Here is a 12822-nt window from a genome sequence, read left to right on the forward strand (position 1 = left end):
GGGTGTTTTCTATGATCACCCTTTTGGCAAAACTCTATTAGGCCTTGCCCTGCTTCATTCTGTACTCCAAGTCCAAGTTTGCCTGTTACTCCAGGTGTTTCTTGACTTCCTACTTTTGCATTCCAGTTCCCTGTAATGAAAGGACATCTTTTTTGGGTGTTAGTTCCAAAAGGTCTTGTAGGTCTTCATAGAACCATTCCACTTCAGCTTCTTCAGCATTACTGTTCAGGGCATAGAATTAGATTACCATCATATTGAATATTTTGCCTTGGAAACGAACAGAGATCATTCTGTCGTTTTTGAGACTGCATCCAAGTACTGCATTTCAGACTCTTTTGTTGACTATGAGGGCTACTCCATCTCTTCTAAGGGATTCCTGCTCATAGTGATAGATATAATGGTCATCTGAATTAAATTCACCAATTCCAGTCAATCTTAGTTAGCTGATTCCTAGAATGTCAGTGTTCACTCTTGCCATCTCCTGTTTGACCACTTCCAATTTGCCTTGATTCATGGACCTAAAATTGAAGGTTCTTATGCAACATTGCTCTTTACAGCACCAGACCTTGCTTCTATCACCAGTCACATCTGTAACAGGGTGTTGTTTCTCTTTGACTTGATTCCTTCATTCTTTCTGGAGTTATTTCTCCACTGATCTCCAGTAGCATATTGGGCACCTACCAACCTGGGAAGTTCATCTTTCAGTGTCCTGTCTTTTAGCCTTTAATACTGTTCATGGGGTTCTTGATCTGATAGAGCACCTGATGAATTATGGATGGAGGTTCATGACATTGTACAGGAGACAGGAGCAAGACCATCCCCCAGAAAAAGAGGTTCAAAAAGCAAAATGGTTGTCTGAGGAGGCCTTACAAATAGCTGTGAAAAGAGAAGTGAAAAGCAAAGGAGAAAAGGAAAGATATACTCATTTTAATGCAGAGTTCCAAAGAATAGCAAGGAGAGATAAGAAAGGCTTCCTCAGTGATCAGTGCAAAGAAATAGAGGAAAACAATAGAATGGGAAAGACTAGAGATGTCTTCAAGAAACTTAGAGAAAGGAAACATTTCATGCAAAGATGGGCTCAATAAAGGACAGAAATGGTATGGATCTAACAGAAGCAGAAGATACTAAGAAGAGGTGGCAAGAATACACAGAACTGTATGAAAAAGATCATGACCCAGATAATCATGATGATGTGATCACTCACCTAGAGCCAGACATCCAGGAATGTGAAGTCAAGTGGGCCTGAGGAAACATCATGAAGAACAAAGCTAGTGGAGGTGATGGAATTCCAGTTGAGCTATTCAGTTCAGTTCAGTTCAGTTCAGTCGCTCAGTCATGTCCAACTCATTGCGACCCCATGAATCGCAGCACGCCAGGCCTCCCTGTCCATCACCAACTCCTGGAGTTCACCCAGACTCACGTCCATCGAGTCCATGATGCCATCTAGCCATCTTATTCTCTGTTGTCCCCTTCTCCTCCTGCCCCCAATCCTTCGCAGCATCAGAGTCTTTTCCAATGAGTCAACTCTTTGCATGAGGTGGCCAAAGTACTGGAGTTTCAGCTTTAGCATCATTCCTTCCAAAGAACATCCAGGGCTGATATCCTTCAGAATGGACTGGTTGGATCTCCTTGCAGGGCAAGGGACTCTCAAGAGTCTTCTCCAACACCACAGTTCAAAAGCACCAGCTATTACAAATCCTCAAATATGATGCTGTTAAAGTGCTATACTTAATATGTCAGCAAATTTGGAAAACTCAGCAGTGGCCACAGGACAGGAAAAGATCAGTTTTCATTCCAATCTCAAAGAAAGGCAATGCCAAAGAATGCTCTAACTACTGCATAATTGCACTCATCTCAAACGCTAGTAAAGTAATGCTCAAAATTCTCCAAGCCAGGCTTCAGCAATATGTGAACTGTGAACTTCTAGATGTTCAAGCTGGATTTAGAAAAGGCAGAGGAACCAGAAATCAAATTGCCAACATTCGTTGCATCATGGAAAAAGCAAGAGAGTTCCAGAAAACATCTATTTCTGCTTTATGGATTATGCCAAATCCATTGACTGTGTGGATCACAATAAACTGTGGAAAATTCTGAAAGAGAGGGGAAAACCAGACCACCTGACCTGCCTCTTGAGAAACCTATAGGCAAGTCAGGAAGCAACAGTTAGAACTGGACATGGGACAACAGACTGGTTCCAAATAGGAAAAGGATTATGTCAAAGCTGTATATTATCATCTTCCTTATTTAACTTATACCCAGCATACATCATGAGAAATGCTGGGCTGGAAGAAACACAAGCTGGAATCAAGATTGCCAGAAGATATATCAATAACTTCAGATAGGCAGATGACAACACCCTTATGGCAGAAAGTGAAGAAGAACTAAAGAGCCTCTTGATGAAATTTAAAGAGGAGAGTGAAAAAGTTGGCTTAAAGTTCAACATTCAGAAAACTAAGATCATGGCATCTGGTCCCATCACTTTATGGCAAGTAGATGGGAAACAGTGGAAACAGTGCTTGACTTTATTGTTTGGAACTCCCGAATCTCCGCAGATGGTGATTGTAGCCATGAAATTAAAAGCTGCTTACTCCTTGCAAGGAAAGTTATGACCAACCTAGACAGCATATTAGAAAGCAGAGACATTACTTTACCTACAAGGGTCCATCTAGTCAAGGCTGTGGTTTTTCCAGTAGTTATGTATGGATGTGAGAGTTAGACTATAAAGAAAGCTGAGTGCCAAAGAAATGATGCTTTTAGACTGTGGTGTTGGAGATCTTGAGAGTCCCTTGGACTGCAAGGTGATCCAACCAGTCCATCCTAAAAGAGATCAGTCCTGGGTATCCTTTGGAAGTACTGTTGTTGAAGTGAAACTCCAATACTGTGGCCACCTGATGTGAAGAGCTGATTCATTTGAAAAGACCCTGATGTTGGGAAGGATTGCCAGAAGGACGAGAAGGGGATGACAGAGGATGAGGTGATTGGATGGCATCACTGACCCAATAGACATGAGTTTGAGTAAACTCCAGGAGTTGGTGATGGACAGGGAGGCCTGGCCTGCTGCAGCACATGGGGTGGCAAAACGTCAGACAAGACTGAGTGACTGAACTGACTGACTGAAATAACTGAACTAACTGACTGACTAACTGTTCCTTGAGGAAGGCTTTCTTATCTTTCCTTGTTATTCTTTGGAACTCTGCATTCTGATGGGTATATCTTTCCTTTTCTCCTTTGTTTTTCACTTCTCTTCTTTTCACAGCTATTTGAAAGGCCTCCTCAGAGAGCCATTTTGCTTTTTTGCATTGCTTTTTCTTGGGGATGGTCTTAATCCCTGTCTCTGGTACAATGTCAGGAACCTCTGTCAATAATTCTTCAGGGACTCTGTCTATCAACTCTAGTCCCTTAAATCTATTTCTCACTTTCACTGTATAATCATAAGGGATTTAATTTAGGTCATACCTGAATGGTCTAGTGGTTTCCCCTACTTTCTACAATTTAAGTCTGAATTTGGCAATAAGGAGTTCATGATCTGAGCCACAGTCAGCTCAGTTTGCAGACTGTATAGAGCTTCTCCATCTTTGGCTGCAAAGAATATAATCAATCTGATTTTGGTATTAACCATCATCATTTGGTGATGTCTATGTGTAGTGTCTTTTCTTGTGTTGTTGGAAGAGGGTATTTGCTATGATCAGTGTATTCCCTTGGCAAAACTCTACGAGCCTTTCCCCTGCTTCATTCTGTACTCAAAAGCCAAATTTGCCTGTTACTCCATGTGTTTCTTAGAAACTCAATTATTGTTAGTAATGAACTGACAGTGATTTCTGCCATGAGTCTTTATGAAGAAGACATAGAAATGTGGCAAGTAGTATCCTTCCTGCATCCTTACCTGATATGGAAATCAGTTCAGTTCAGTTCAATTCATTTCAGTCGCTCAGTCTTGTCTGACTCTTTGCGACCTCATGAATCGCAGCACTCCAGGCCTCCCTGTCCATCACCAACTACTGGAGATCACTCAGATTCACGTCCATTGAGTCAGTGATGCCATCCAGCACTCCAGGCCTCCCTGTCCATCACCAACTACTGGAGATCACTCAGATTCACGTCCATTGAGTCAGTGATGCCATCCAGTCCTCTGTCATTCCCTTCTCCTCCTGCTCCCAATCCCTCCCAGCATCGGAGTCTTTTCTAATGAGTCAACTCTTCGCAAGAGGTGGCCAAAGTACTGGAGTTTCAGCTTCAGCATCATTCCTTCCAAAGACATCCCAAGGTTGATCTCCTTCCGAATAGACTGGTTGGATCTCCTTGCAGTCCAAGGGACTCTCAAGAGTCTTCTCCAACACCACAGTTCAAAAGCGTCAATTCTTTGGCACTCAGCCTTCTTCACAGTCCAACTCTCACATCCATACATGAATACTGGAAAAACCATAGCCTTGACTAGACAGACCTTAGTTGGCGAAGTAATGTCTCTGCTTTTGAATATGCTATCTAGGTTGAACATAACTTTTCTTCCAAGGAGTAAGCGTCTTTTAATTTCATGGTTGCAGTCACCATCTGCAGTGATTTTGGAGCCCCCCAAAATAAAGTCTGACACTGTTACTACTGTTTCCCCATCTATTTCCCATGAAGAGATGGGACCAGATGCCACGATCTTCTTTTCCTGAATATTGAGCTTTAAGCCAACTTTTTCACTCTCCACTTTCACTTTCATCAAGAGGCTTTTTAGTTCCTCTTCACTTTCTGCCATAAGGGTGGTGTCATCTGCATATCTGAGGTTATTGATATTTCTCCTGGCAATCTTGATTCCAGATTGTATTTCTTCCAGTCCAGCGTTTCTCATGATGTACTCTGCATATAAGTTAATAATGAAGTATAATTATGATTTGTCAAGCTCTATACTTGAATGGCTATCTATGTGACCTCAGGAATCTTACTTAAACTTAATTTCTAAGTCCCACTTTTCACATTTTGTAGAGTGTCCTCCTCATACACTGAGGTGAAGATTAATTGAGATGGTCCATATAATGTGGTATACCTAATAAGTATTAGCTTTTCCTAAGCTGTGGCTACTTGGGGATTCAGAGGTACTTACTTCAGTGTTAAGTAGCTCTGGTTATAAGTAATATACAACTTATAGTTTATAACTTCACATTTTATACTAATGTGAAGATTTGCAGTCTCAATTACATGTTTTATGATTTGGGAAAATGGCATTGAAACTTGTATAATATCATATATGAAACAAATCGCCAGTCCAGGTTTGATGCATGATACAGGATTCTTGGGATGGTGCAATGGGATGACCCAGAGGGATGATATGGGGAAGGAAGTAAAAGGGGGGTTCAGGATGGGGAACCTGTGTATTCCCATGGCAGATTCATGTTGATGTATGGCAAAACCAATACAATATTGTAAAGTAAAAGATAAATAAATGAATAAACCACACACAGAGAATTTTCATTTTTATCTTTTTTTTTTTTTTTGAAACTTTCTACACAGAATGTATTCTAAGCATCTGTCATATTTTGCAGAAAGTTTAGTGTTTATTTTTTTTCCAACTCGCAGGCTGGTTATGAGAACAAAAATTTGCAAAATAGCTGGTTTTGTCAAGTGCTGAGAAGGGAACAAGTGTTCCCTGAGAAGGGAATTGAGGAGTTCCCAAAGTCAGCAAAGATGTGAATTAGGAGATAATTCAGGTCAGCTAGGTAGACAATAAATGAATCCTTTTATTGTTTTTTTCTTCCTTTTCTGCAAATCATTTCCTCATTTTAAGTAAAGAAGGAAATAGAAGGCTGAGAACTTTGGCTGGAAATGGCTTTTTCAAAGCATTTTTCATAAGTGAGGAAAGGAACTGGGGGTTGCCAGCTTCTGTAGGAAGATCTGTGTGTCCACTACCACACAGAGATGAAAGAACCACATTTTCCTAAGTATTTTTCTGTGATTGGAATTACAAAGAGTGATGAATTTAAAAGGTCAGCAGTTGATGCTTGTTTTTTAGTGTAGTTCTGGCTGGAAAAGGGTAAGTTCAGAGACTGGAACTTAACAAGTGAATTCTATGTCTTACACAGAAATAACTTCAGTAAGAGCAAAGAATTTAGATGAGCCATCGAATTTACTGAATAATCAATTTTCTGTAACAAAATCTGCTAATCCATTTGACACTCCCTTAAATAGACTATATTTTAACTCCTGAAACAATCTATATATTAATATATAATATAACTTTCTTAATTTTCTTTATTTTCTCAGAGTATGAAGTAGCATAAAATTAGTCCCTTTATCTTGCTCATAACAAAAGTTACTTACTTTTGTTGTATCCCTTATAACTCCTTTCTATAGAACATAACTTTTTGCTCTAGAAGGATCCTATCCCATCTTTCCTTCCTCTGTTCTAAAGGAGAGAAAGTGATATATGAAAAGACTAACTGAGTGAGGCAACCTTAGATTCTTATTCTAACTATGCCACTGGCTAATAGTATGACATCATTCAAATAATTTATCTTTAATTTTTTTCATATTTAAATTCTAGATAAATTAATGATTGTACTTTTAAAACGCAAAAACATTCCTTAATGTAGAAGTATTCCTTGCAGTAAAAATTTTCTTTATAAACTCGATATGTAAATTAGATAAAACCTGAATCCTCTTGTTGAAATGAGGTATCTTCTGTTCTACCAGCCACTATTCCTCCTGCCTTTTGTTGCATTCCCTAGAGTATCTACAATGAACCCCTAGAGAAAAGTTTCTCAAAGAACAGTCCATGAAACACTGGTGGCCCCTGATGGTCTTTGGGCAGTTCATAGGAGTTTGGGTGATTTAGGAAAATAAAATGAAATGTTTGCATACATACATTTCATAAATTTGAAATTTAAAATAATAATGTATAATATAGCATAATGCACAATACAAATACATAATACAGAAATGTCTTCATGTTCTGAATAACTATATTTCAAGGATTGTCTACATGGTATGACTCTACATCAATCTGTTTATATAACTTCTGCTCACATCATTTATGTATTATTTTTATTTATTGCTAACCATATTTTGTTGTTGTGATCATGAGTTTTATATATTCTGAATTCACACAGTGGATCAATGATTTAACTATACTGAAGCATTCAGTTAATGATAATAGTATCAAGGATATAATTCAAAATAGCTCTATAATCATTAAGAATGAAGAACACTCCAGTTTCATGAATGTGAATCTTTTGCTTCTGGGACAAGTGAAACTGTAAGTGTGATTATTTTATAAGAATAGCCAGAGCAAAAGCTTGGCTAGAAAACATTTTCATGAATATTTGGAAATCAGATTTATTTAGATCAATGAGCCATTTAACCCTAGTTCCTAGTGTGTTGTCTTTTATGGGACTTTTCCAAATAGTAGGAGGGAGTCATGGAAGGTTTCATGTAATCTCCAAAATCATATAGTGAAATCTCTGACAAATGAATTAAGCATATCTATGGGAAAAAATACAAATATTAGTGTAGTGTCACCAAAATGAAGAAAAGCTAAAAGTAGATTTAAAATTTTAGTCCTTATGCTAAAAACATGTAAAGATACATTCCAGTTGAAAAGTTTATGAAACCATATGCAGAATTAGTGACAATATCATACTTGGAAAGAAAGCATAATAAACATTTTACAATATTATTTTATCATGTGTCAGTGGCATACCCTGAAAGAGAAATTAATACTATATATCATGAGACAAGAATTTGTCTTAATTAGATGTGGTAAATAACATACAGATGACGAATCAGTTTTGAGGTGTGTGTGTGTGTGTGTGTGTGTGTGTGTGTGTGTGTATGACACTTGTGTATGAGAGAGAAGTGTTTGCCAATTCTTTTATGCTTACAATTTAAACTTCTTTGTGATACTTAATGTTATGTATCAACTTGATTGGGCTACCAGGCACCCAAATATTTGGTCAAACATTACTTGGGTGTATCTGTGAGGGAATTTTTTGGATATTAACATTTAAATCAATAGAGGAGTGTTACCAAGATGGTAGAGTAAGAGGACATGGAACTCACCTCCCTGCCATGAACACATCAAAGATACATCTACATGTGGAAAATTCTTATTGGAAACTAACTGGAGACTGACAGAAAGTCTCTTATACAACCAAAGCTGTAAGAAAGATTCACATAAAACTAAGCAGAAAGGAAAGAGAAGTGACCAGGCCAGGACCTGTGCCCCTGATGGGGGATTGAGAAGAAAGGGGAGATTACATGGACAGAGTACCTCCCCGGGAAGTGAGCAATTCCAATCACATATTGTACAACACAGGGAAGTAGAGCCCCCTTGGCTGGTTGGACTAACAGGACTGCTGAAGGAAGCCTGGACACTGTTCATGCCTGCATGCTGACCAGAACCCAAGGTGGGGCAGAGAGAGCAGACTGAAGACAGCACAAGTTCCTGAGTGGCTGCCTACGTTCTCAGGAGCACCCCGATGTGTACTCCAGCCTGAGATAAATGAATTCTCCAACCCCATTTACCTCACATTACAGCTCCACACTGGAGCAAAGGCTGCCAAGACCGAGGAAAGATTTTGGCCATGGAATGGAGAGGAGGCTTAGACAGAAGGTGGCATCAGAGAAAGATAGGGGCAACAATTACTGGAACTTACAGAGGGGACACATTAGGAGCAGTTCAAATCTCTGACAGCAGCTGGACTACACAGTCCAATCCCAACACACATCTAGACACCATGGGAGCCCCACTTGCCCTGTGGTGCAGTTCCACCCTAGGGCAGAGGTAGCAGAGGCTGAGGGTCTGTGAGGGACAAAAGAGACATACCAAAATTGGAGATGGAGCAGGATAGGAGCAACCATAGCTGGCACATACAAAAGCACCATGTCAGAAGAAGCCAGGATCTCTGTCTATGGCATGACCAGAGAAGTCTGCATCTTATCACAAGCAAAAAGCCTGCACAGCCCCTCTTGTTCTAGTACTGCTACCTGCTGGAGTGAGAATGCTGGAACTTTGAGAAAGGAGAGCACACATTAAAAGGGAACTGAGCCAGCTCAGACCTAAACCTTCGGTCTTCTGCTCCAACAACTTTGGATATGATCCCCACTTCAGTAGGGTGGTAATGACCACTGAGCAGAGGGGAAGCCCTATCTCAAACTGGCTCTGGCTCTAGTCCCTCCATTTCCAGTCTCACCTCCTACCATGATGATAGCTGCCAGCACTCCCTGGGGAAAGATTTGGCTTGTATTCATGTCAAATTCAGTTCTCCCATCAAAGCCACTGGGCACACACAGACTATATAGAGATCCTCTCACACAAGGACGCACTTTCAAAATCATAATAGGTAACTGTTTCACTTAATTTCATAGAGAGAGTAGTAGGCAAAATTAGATGACAGAGGGATTTGTTTCAATGAAAGAACCAGAGAAAACCCATAGAAAACAACTAATGAAACAGAAATAAAAAACTGACCAAAGAGTTCAAAGCATTGGTAATAAGAATGCTAACTGAATCCAATACAAAAATAGATGAACACAGTGAGAATTTTAGCATGAAACTTAGAAAATAATAAAAAAAAGAATCACAGTGGAACTAAAGAATATAACTACTGAAATGAAGAAGATTAGAAGGAATTAATTGTAGACTAAAAACAATGCATTAGTGATCTAAAAATTAAAGGGAAATCACTCAATCACAATAGAAAAAGTAAAAACAAATAAAAAGATGAGAACAATTTACAAACACACCAACATTCACATGATAAGATCTTAGAAGGAGAAGTGGGAGAAAATGAGATAGAAAATATATTTCATGAAATTATGGGTCAAAAATCCTCAAACCTGGAGAAGGAAAGAAGCACAAAATGTTCCAAACAAGATGAACCCAAGCAGACCACACTAAGACATATCATAACTGAAATGGTAAAAGTTAAATAATTCCAAAGATAACAAAAGGAAAATGGTCATGTATAAGTGAACTCCCATAAGGCTATAAGCTGATTTTTCTGAAAAATCAAAGGGATGAAGATAAAGATGCTAAAGAGGAGATAAAAATCATAAAATGTGGGGGAGGAGAGTAAGAAAAATGTAGATTTCTTCACCTAGAATGCATTTGAGTCTATAGGACTACCAGTCTTAAGGGAGTAGTTATACAAAAGTGTTAACATATTTGAAAATCAGAGTAACCACAAATCAAAAGTGTATAATATATTTATAAAAATAAAAAAGAGCATAAGCATTATACAGAAGAAAATCAAGATGTAAAAGGAAAAGCAAAAAGAAAAACAAAGGACAAAGAAGAAATATGCAGTCAATTGGAAAACAAGGTTTAAAATGGCAATAAACACATATTTATCATTTATATTTATTAATATTTGTTTTGTATATTTAGCTACTCAAGAATATTAACAAATAAAAAGGGAAAATTGATTCTTAAACCAATTTTGGTTAGCTATATGTTTCTAGAAACTTGTCCATTTCCTCTAGGTTGTAGAATTTCCTCTATGCATATAATTGTGCATAGTTTTCTTTTATGTTTTTTTTGTATTTCTGTGCTATCAGTTGTTATGTCTCCTTTTTCATTTCTTATTTTGTTTATTTATGTTCTCTTTTCTTTTTGGTGAGCCTGGATAGCAGTTTCTCAATCTTGTGTATTATATATGGATATAAGTGTAACAGTTTCTTCTTGTGTTAACCCCTTTATCTTTATAGAACCCCTGTCTTTGTGTTTTGTTATAGCCTTTGCTTTAAACTCTATTTCATCTCAAAGGAGTATTGATGGCCCCACTTTCTTTACATTTCTGTTTGCATGAACTATCTTTATCCATTCGCTTATTTCAATGTGTGTGTCTTTCCTGAAATGTCTATTATAGAGATTTTCTCTTTCTTTTTAATCCAATTTGCCACTCTATGTCTTTTGATTGGACCATTTAGTCTGCTGACATTTAAAATAATGATCGAAGGGAGGGGATTCAGGAGTGTGGAGTAGGAAGATGTGGAGCTTACTCTCCCCCAAAACATATCACAAATACATATACATAGGAAACAATTCTCTTGGAAAATTAACTGAAAACTGGCAAGGTTTTATAGTTTCATAGGGAAGTTCTACCAAACATATAAAGAAGAGCTATTATTCATTCATCTCAAACTATTCCAAAAATTGAAGAGGAGTGTACACTCCTAATTGGCACAATTACCCTGACAAAGATGCAACCAAAAAAAGAAGATAACTGGCCAATATTGCTGATGATCATAGATGTAAAAATCCCAAGGAAATATTAGCAAACTGAATTCAACATAAATTTAAAGAATGATATAACATGATCATGGGATTTATTCAAGGATGATTCAGCAGGTGCATATCAATCAATGTGACACACTACATTAATAAAAGTGAAAAATAAAAATCATATCATTTTAGTAATCACAGAGAAGACTTTTGGCAAAATTATAAATCATCCATTCATGATTAAAAATAAACTCTTATCAAAGTTGGTATAGAAAGAATATATCTTAGCAATATAAAGTTTACTTATTTATGACAAAGTCACAACTAACATCTTGATTGCAAAAAGATGAAGGCTTTTCTCTAAAATCAGGAATGAGATGAGAATACCCACTTTCATCACATCTATTTAACATAGTGTTGGAAGTTCTTTCCACAGCACTCAGACAAGAAAAAGAAATGAAATGCATCCAATTTGGAAGGGGAAAAACAAAAAACAAAAAACACCTGTCACTATTTGCAGATTTTATTATACTATATACAGGAAATCTTAAAATTTTCACTAAAATACTATTTGAATCAGTAAATGTATTCACCAAGTTTGCAGGATATAAGATTAATTCACAAACATCTGCTACTTTTGTATTCACTAATGATAAGCTATCAGAAAGGTGAATTTGTTTAAAAATCCTATTTTAAATTGCATCAAAAAGAAATATCCAGGAATAAATTTAATCAAGGAAATAAAAAACCTATATGCTGAAAACTATAAAAATATTGAAGACTCTACCAAGAAACAATAAAATATCCTATGCTCTTTGATTGTAAGAATTTATATTGTTAAAATGACCACACTTCTTAAAGCAATCAATAGAGTTAATGTAGTTCCTATCCAAACACCCATTACATATCCCACTGAACTAGAGCAAATAATCCTAAAGCTTATATGGAATCAAAAAGACCCACCATTTCCAAAGCAATCCTGAGGGAAAAAAAGGACAAAGCTGAAGTTATAAACCTTCCAGACTTCGGACTACATTTCAAAGCTATAAGAATCAAAACATCATGGCACTGACACAAAATGGACATATACATCAATGGGACAGAACAAAGAGCCCAGAAATAAACCCATAGATCTATCATCAATCTTTGACAAAGTAGGCAAGAATATATTCTACAACCTCTCTTCAATAAGTCATATTGGGAAAGTTGGAGCCAAAACATTCCCTCACACCATATACAAAAATAATCTTAAAATGAATTAAAAAACTAAATATAAGACTAGAAACCAAAATTCCTAGAAGATAACATAAGTAAAACATTCTTTGGTATAAATCATAGTGATATTCTGGGAGGGGGTTCTGTCTTCTAAAGCAAAAATAAATGGGAACTGATTAAAGTTAAAACTTTTGCATAGCAAGCAAAACCAACAACAACCTACTGAATGGGAGAAAATGTTTGCAAATGATATGACCAACAGGGGATAATAGTTAAAATGTAAACAACTCATGCGACTCAATATAGAAAAAATAAAATTAAAATGGACTAAAGACATAAATAGACATTTTTCCAAAGAAGACATCCTGATTGTCCACATCACATGACAAGATACTCAAAGATAG

Source organism: Ovis aries, chromosome 17 (assembly GCF_016772045.2).
Source record: "Ovis aries strain OAR_USU_Benz2616 breed Rambouillet chromosome 17, ARS-UI_Ramb_v3.0, whole genome shotgun sequence".
In the NCBI taxonomy this organism is placed as follows: domain Eukaryota; kingdom Metazoa; phylum Chordata; class Mammalia; order Artiodactyla; family Bovidae; genus Ovis; species Ovis aries.